Here is an 8,152-nt window from a genome sequence, read left to right as displayed (position 1 = left end):
TGGTCTATGTAGTGCGGCTGGCCTGTGTGTGGATTCCTTAGCGGGGATGCCGATGCCGGCGGCTTCGGGGGCTTTTTCTGTCGGCCCAGTGGGGGCAACGATTCCGCACTGGTGTGTCTAATCGTGGAGTTGTTCGTGCGCGGAGTGGACTGGATCCTGTGTATTTGTATGAGGCGCAAGCTGGCTTGCAAAGTGCTGAATCTGTTGGTGGTGAGTGTTTGACTCGGTTACCTTCAACACCTATCTGTTCGAACATACATTTGAACAGATCCATCAAACCTAGGAATCCGGTCATGAAAAGGCATCGATCAACAAAATTTTTCCAAACATTGAATCAAGCTAAAGTTGTCTGGGATGCACGATGTAAAGTGAAAGGATTGTTTGGCGGACATTTAAACATCCGGAGTATGACTCCTAAACGCGAACAACTTGAATATTTACTCTGTAATTCCAATATTTACTTTTTCAAGGATTATCAGAAACTTGGTTGAATAATTCCTCCTCAGAGTCAGTAGTAAATATGCATGATATAATGTTTTTAGGAAAGATCGGGATCAGGGGAAGGGTGGAGGGGTTTTATTGTATGTAAAAGTCATGGCCTAATGGTTAGAGAGTTGGACTCATAACCCAAAGGTTGTGGGTTCGAGTCTCATACCGGCAGGGATTGTGGGTGGGGGGAGTGAATGTACAGCGCTTCCACCTTCAATACCACGACTGAGGTGCCCTTGAGCAAGGCACCGAACCCCCAACTGCTCTCTGGGCGCCGCAGCATAAATGGCTGCCCACTGCTCCGGGTGTGTGTTCACTGCTGTGTGTGTGCACTCTGGATGGGTAAATGCAGGGCACTAATTCCTAGTATGGGTAACCATACTTGGCCTCATGTCACTTCCACTTTCCACTAAAAAGCATTCTCAAATGCAAATAAATTGAATGGCCAAGTGAACTTGGTCTTGAGTGTGTTGGTGTGAATATCTCACTTTCTGCTGAAATGTCATTTATTTTAATCTGTATGTATCGTAAACCCTAAGCAAAGTTGGATTTGTATGACCAATTGAAACAACTCCTTAACCATTGCGATCTGAAAAAGGAAGTAATTATCATGGGAGATTTTAATATCAATTGGAATGAAAGGAAAGAAAAAATTTAAAACAGATCTTTGATTATTTTAATTTTACACAACTGATAGAACAGCCTACTAGAATAACCCCTCGTTCTAAAACTAGAATAGATTTATTGTTTACAAATAAACCTGAAAGAATTTTAAAGCATTATAATTTTTTGACAGGACTGTCTGATCATAATGTAATTTTCTTTTCAAGAAAACTTACAAAACAACGCTTTTTAAATTCATTTAAAAAGTCTGTTTATCAGGATATAGTCCCTAAAAATCAGCAACAAAATCTTGGAATAGCTTTGAAAGAGACAGATTGGAGTGAAGTCCTCTTAAGTGGGGACATAGAGGGAGGATGTGATTTTTTTGGGGGGAAAAATGAAAGAAGTGTTTGAGTTGTTTACTAGAAGGGAACGGTTAACAAAAAGAAAAGGGAATACACTGCCCTGGATTAATAATGAATGTAGGAAATTGATGAAGGATAGAGATCAGCTCCTTAAAAAAAATAATTGAATTCTGGACTTATTACTGATTGTTATAAACATACTTCTATGAGGAATAAAGTTATCCAGACTTTACGAAAGACCAAAGCAAGTTTTTTTATGGATATAATTGAGGGATCAAACGAGGATGGGGAAAAAATCTGGCAAACTATTAATAAACTAGTTGGAAAACAAAAGAATATGGATAAAAGTTTTGAATTTAAAATTAATAATATTTTAGTAAAAGATCCATTAACTATAGCTACTAATTTTAATACTTTTTTTTTATTCAGTTGATGAAATAACCCAGCTTTTTACCTTAAAATATATTACTTATAGACCTATTAATTGTGCCCAACCGATTTTTCAAATAGAGGAAGTAACTGAATTAGAAGTAGCTAATATTATTGACACATTAAAAAGCTCTAAAGCAAAGGATGCCTATGGGCTTGATACATTTATTTATTTTTTTTAATATAATAAAGATTCCTTAGTAAGCCCAATAACACATATGGTAAATTTGTCCTTTAGGCAAGCAGTTGTTCCATCAGCTTGGAAGGTGTCTGCAGTTACCCCAATTTATAAATCTGGAGATAAAACTAATTTGAGTAACTATAGGCCAATTAGTATCCTTCCGATTATATCTAAGGTAGCAGACAAATGGGTAGCTAAGCTTCTGACTAATCATCTAAATAATAGTTTTACTTCTTTACATCCAATGCAATTTGGTTTTCGCAGTAATTCTTCAGCAGAATCAGCTAATTGTCTGTTTTTTGAGAAAGTCAAATGCTTGATAGATAAGAGTATGTGTGTTGGTGCTGTCTTCTTAGATTTAAGAAAGGCATTTGACACTGTTGACCATCATTAATTTTTCAGAAGAGGCTATACTTTGGATAATATCGTATCTTTCAAATAGAAAACAATGTGTGTGTATTGATGGTACAAAGTCGTCATACCTTGCTTGCCCCAAGGGGGTTCCACAAGGCTCCATCTTGGGACCAATTTTATTTCCAGTTTATATTAATGATTTACCTGGAGTATGTAAAGATGTAAATGTTCAGTTGTATGCAGATGATGTAGTAATTTTTACCCATGCTAATAACTTTTTGAAAAAGCTTCAATTACTTTGACTTCTGCTATGACAAATGCTCAGGAATGGCTTACCAAATCAGGTTTATTATTGAACACACAAAAAAAACTGTGTGTATGATGTTTGCAAAACAACCAGTAGAGATGACACATTCTAAGGTATTCCTGAGAGGGGAGGAGCTTGAAATTGTTAAAGAGATTACATACCTTGGGGTGACTTTGGATTCTGATTTGACTTTTAAAAGTCATGTGAAAAAAGTGTCTAATATTGTAAAGTTTAATTTCAAGAATTTTAAGTATATTAGACAGTTATTTTGACAGTCGGTGCTGCTAGGTTGTATATATACTCAATAATGTTTTTCTCAAATTGAGTATTGTTTTAATAGTTGGTCATTTATAAGTGGCACAACTATAAAGACAATAGAATCATTGTATAAGAAGGCGATAAAAGACACACAGATAAAAAAAAACTGTCATTTCATTACTGTAATATTCTAAAAAAAACAATCTATTGAGTTTTGAACATTTAAATATGCATGTTTTATTTATAAGGTCTTGAATGGGCTTGCTCCCCCTCCATTAAATGAATTTATAAAACCGAGGACAGATTGTAATATTGGTACTAGGTCTATTATTAGAGGGGACTGTGAGGTGCCATATAGGCGAACATCTTTTGGACAGAAAGTATTATCTGTAATAGGGAGTAAATATTGGAATAGTTTACCGCAGTCAATAAGACAATGTTCTACTTATCATACCTTTAAAGATCATTTCAAAAACTGGCTTATGACGAATCAGTTGTGTAAAAATTTTACTTAGAAATTTTAAAATGTCTTTTATGTACTGTTGTATGTGTATTTGAGTCTGTGTCCCCTGCCTAGGGACTGCGGATGCAAATTAGCAATGCTGCTATAATCCGGCTTGTTTACATTCTGTATTACTTTATGTATTACATTGTCCCTATCAAATAAATAAACAATAAACATTCTACAGTTTGTTCGTCAAGTTGTCATTGTCATGTGACTCAAGTTGCATCTTGTTGCATCTTTCACTGCCAACAGCTTCAGTGGCCTCAAGGTATATTGTCCATCAAAGGCATTATTACGAATCTCAGCAGAAGTAGTAGCTCATATTTTTTGCCTACTGTTTTTTGAATATGTATTCGGACATGCTGCTCTTTTGGTGTACTGTTTTTGCATAGTATATAGTAGGACAGTAGGAATATTTGGATGCAGCTTTTGCCTTTCTTTACAGTCAAGTATGAAATTAAATTATTAATTTTGAAAAGTGAATTTTCTGGTTTTCTTGTTGGGTTGGTTTAGACAATGTTAGGTTTTTCAGGTTTTTCCATCGTTGCACTCTAAAATGGTTGGATTAAAAATAACCAAATTGGTAACCCAGCGCTGGGTACATATTGGACAGAACATATGTTGGGTTAGTAACCCAACATATAGTAACCCAGCAAGTAAAGTTACACATTTTAACCAGGCAGATTGAGTTGCACACATTAATCCAATGTCATTTCTTATTGACTAAATGCTGGGCTAATTTTACCTCATAAATGAAAATTTTTACCTTTGTTCATTAAAAACATCATAGAGTCCGTGGGTAAATTTAGTCCTTACAAAGACTGCAAATCTGACACATACTGGTTTCCATTTTTTTGTGGAGATATTCCTTAGATGTAATGGTTTTTATACTGTACAGACTGTATTTTATAACCCACTTACCCTAACCCAACACCTAAATCTACCCCTTACAGAAAACTTTCTGCTAATTCAGATTTTCAAAACATTTAATTCTGTATTATTTATAAGCTTGTTTCCTCATCGGAACCTAAAAAATGTACGTTAATACCAGGTACACACACAAACGCACACCTGTACAGTCTCATCCCTTTAGAAGCACTCGACTTCTACAGCTCTTCTCTTCCTTGATCCTCTGTGTGTATGTATAGATTCATATTTTTGTCAGTGACCATCTGAAGAGGCTTCTTCAGGACCCAGAAGTGTCTTCTGCTGACGTGGATGCAAGAAAGTCCTCCTTGACACTTATTGAAACTGGCAGTTTTCAATGATCGTGCATCTGGTTCTCCTCCACACAGTGCTTCCCAATTATAGAGAGGGAATCAATTTGCAATTTTATTTGCTTGACCTCTGCAGATGTGGACAGATATGTTAGGCATTAATAAATTGCTTTTTCCTTTGTCTGGGATCCTTATACCCATGCCAAAGTGGATGGTATCTTTTTCCTGGCAGGGGTAAATTAATTTTCATTAGATGGAAACGGCTTGTGCATATGTAATTAGCATACCTGCATAAGTGTGGCCTCTTAAAATGCAATAGTGGGAAGTTACACCTCAGTCAGAGATCTGTGTTTGTCTCCTGCATGTTCAGATGTGTTTTTCTCGTAAACCCAGCAGGGAATATTGCTCAGTTCAAATTCTTAACAAGGAATTAATTAGATTGGCTTGGAGTCTTAAGAAAAGTGTCCAGGTAGGTAGTTGAGATTATATCCTTTCTTACCCCAATGGCTTAGCTTATCACCTGCTGTTACAGAGGAGATTATGGCTGTGCTCCTGAGTGTGTCAGAAATGGAGGCTGCAGGAAATACTGCGTATCAGTGTTAGGCAGTTGTGTCGCTACAAGGAGCAAAGCTATTAGTTTAGCTACGTTTCTCAGTTGGCTAATGATTTGGAACCGTTACTATTTACAGCGGGTAAAATAAGTATTGAACACGTCACCATTTTCTCCATAAATATATTTCTAAAGGTGCTGTTGACATGAAATTGTCACCTGATGTCGGTAACAACCCAAGTAAGCCATACATACAAAGAAAACAAAACAAATAAGTTCAGAAATTAAGTTATGTGTAATAAAATGGAATTATACAGGGGAAAAGTATCGAACCCACGAAGAAAGGGAGGTGCATAAAAGCCATGGAAAGCCAAGACACCAGCTGGAATCTATTAGTAATTAGAAAGCAATCCTGCCCCTCGTCAGTGAAATTAATATTAGCTGGTTCAGTCCCAACACCTACAGTACCAGGATGATGAAAATGAAACAAGGGTGGACATTTCAGCAAGACAATGATCCCAAACACAGCCAAGGAAACTTTCAATTGGTTTCAGAGAAAGAAAATAAAGCTGTTAGAATGGCCCATCCTATCACCTGACTTAAATCCAATAGAAAATAACTAAAGATCAGAGTTCATAGAAGAGGCCCACAGAACCTTCAAGATTGGAAGACTCTGGAAGAATGGGCCAAAATCACACCTGATCAATGCATGCGACTAGTTTCTCCATACAGGAGGCGTCTTGAAGCTGTCATTACCAACAAAGGCTTTTGTACAAAGTATTAAATACATTTCAGTAGTTCAATACTTTTTCCCTGTGTCATTCCATTTTATTGCACATAATTAAATATCTGAACTCATTTGTTTTCTTTGTATGTATGAATTACTTGGGTTGTTATCGACATCTGGTGAAAATATCATGTCAACAACATCTTTAGAAATATATTTACTGAGGAAAATTGTGACGTGTTCAGTCTTATTTTACCCGCTGTACATATTAAATGTATTATCCTTATACTTATCATATTATTTTTAAGGTTCATAATATTGTTTTGGGAGTCTCCTACAATAGGTTTACATGCATGCAAGGTCAAACAATGCTTTTGTTTTCTTAAAATATGCATTTAATATCAGTGCATTAAAAATACAATACACTTGGATACTTGGTATATATACTTGGATCAGTATAGATACTTGGATCCGATAGAAATACAGCTATCTGATCCAAGTACTTAAATTAAATAAAAAAAAAAAGTTGTCATGTATAGTACCATTCAATATTTGTGGTCAGTAAGATTTATTTTTTACTTTAGTTTTTTCTTTTTTTTGAAAGAAGTCTTTTATTAGATGCATTTATTTGATTGAAAATGGCAATATTGTGAAATATTATTGCAATTTAAAAACTGCTTTTATTTTAATTAAATTTAAAATGTAATTTATTTCTGTGATGATAAAGCTGAATTTTCACCAACATTACTCCAGTCTTCAGTGTCACGTGATCCTTCAGAAATCATTCTAATATGCTGATTTGCTGTTCAAGAAACATTTATTATTATTATTAAAAATAGTTATATACTACTAATAGTTATACACTGATTAATTGTCAGTCCTGTGTTCCTGTGTCTTGTGTTTTTCTCCCCATGTGCCTTCCATGACCCAGTTTCTCCCGTGTGTGATTATGTTCATTGTTCCCAGGTGTTTCCTATGTTAATGATGTTTATTGATTCCAGGTGTGTCTCGTTTAGTTCTTGTACTTAAGCCCTGTGTTTCCTGAGTCCTGCGTTCAGTTTTATATGTCAACCTCTCCTGCTATGTGTATGTTCCTTTTGTTCGTTAAAGATGGTAAATTCTCCTACGTCTCCTCACACCTTCGCTCCGCGCTCCAACACAGCAGCAGCACCGTGACAGAAGACTGAACCAAAACAGAAACCGTAAGCGGTGCCCCTTCTCCCCGTGTTTTGGTTTCCATTTCAAGAAAGTGTTTTGTTTTCCGTAGAAGCCAATAGTTTCCCCAAGGATTTTTTTTTGTTATAGGGAGCCGTAGAGGCCGGGCCGTGTGCTGAGGCCAGGGCCACAGAGGCTGCTCCGCCATGGCCTCCTGAACGGTCTGCTCCGCCAAGGCCTCCTGAACGGTCTGCTCCACCATGGCCTCCTGAACTGTCTGCCTGCTCCGCCATGGCTCCCCGAGCTGCCTGCTCTGCCATGGCCTCCTGAACGGCCTGCTCCGCCATGGCTTCCTAGTCTGCCTGCTCTGCCATGGATTCCTAGTCTGCCTGTTCTGCCATGGCGCCCTGAACTGCCTGATCCACCATGGGTCCCGGAACGGGTACCGCTCCCGTGTAAGCCTGTCCTGAGGGGCCTCCAGAGCCCCCCCCCCCCGCCCCCCAATGTTTAAAAGAACAGCATTTATTTGAAATATAAATCTTTTGTAACATTATAATTAGTTTTTTTTTTGTTGTTGTTTATTTAATGTGTCCTTGCTGAATAAAAATATTAATATTCACAGTAAGTAATTTTTGGTGGAGCTTGCTTAACACTGACTTTAATATGATAAAGAGCAATACCAGCAGTTATTTGCATGCATATGAAAGCCTCTTTTCAGCCAAATGAATGTCATGTAGACTGGGATGTATTTATGCTTTTTAGACTGAGAAGAACTGGATATGTGGACTTAATGTAGGAGCGTTAGATGTGCTTTTAAAACATTGAATCTATTTGTTAATTAATTTATTTTCTCTTGGAAGCTGTCTGACAGTGACAATGGCAAGGGTCTGGAGCTGGTGAATGACTCATCGTCGCCATGGTGAAGAGCTTAAGTCTGCAAGTGGCATTAGTGTGACACAACTCAAATCACATCTCATCCTCCGCTCTGGGTGTGTTTTACAGGTCTGTGCCA

Source organism: Sinocyclocheilus anshuiensis, unplaced genomic scaffold, assembly GCF_001515605.1.
Source record: "Sinocyclocheilus anshuiensis isolate Anshui unplaced genomic scaffold, SAMN03320099.WGS_v1.1 scaffold881, whole genome shotgun sequence".
NCBI lineage: Eukaryota > Metazoa > Chordata > Actinopteri > Cypriniformes > Cyprinidae > Sinocyclocheilus > Sinocyclocheilus anshuiensis.
Note: the sequence above shows the minus strand (reverse complement) of the source record.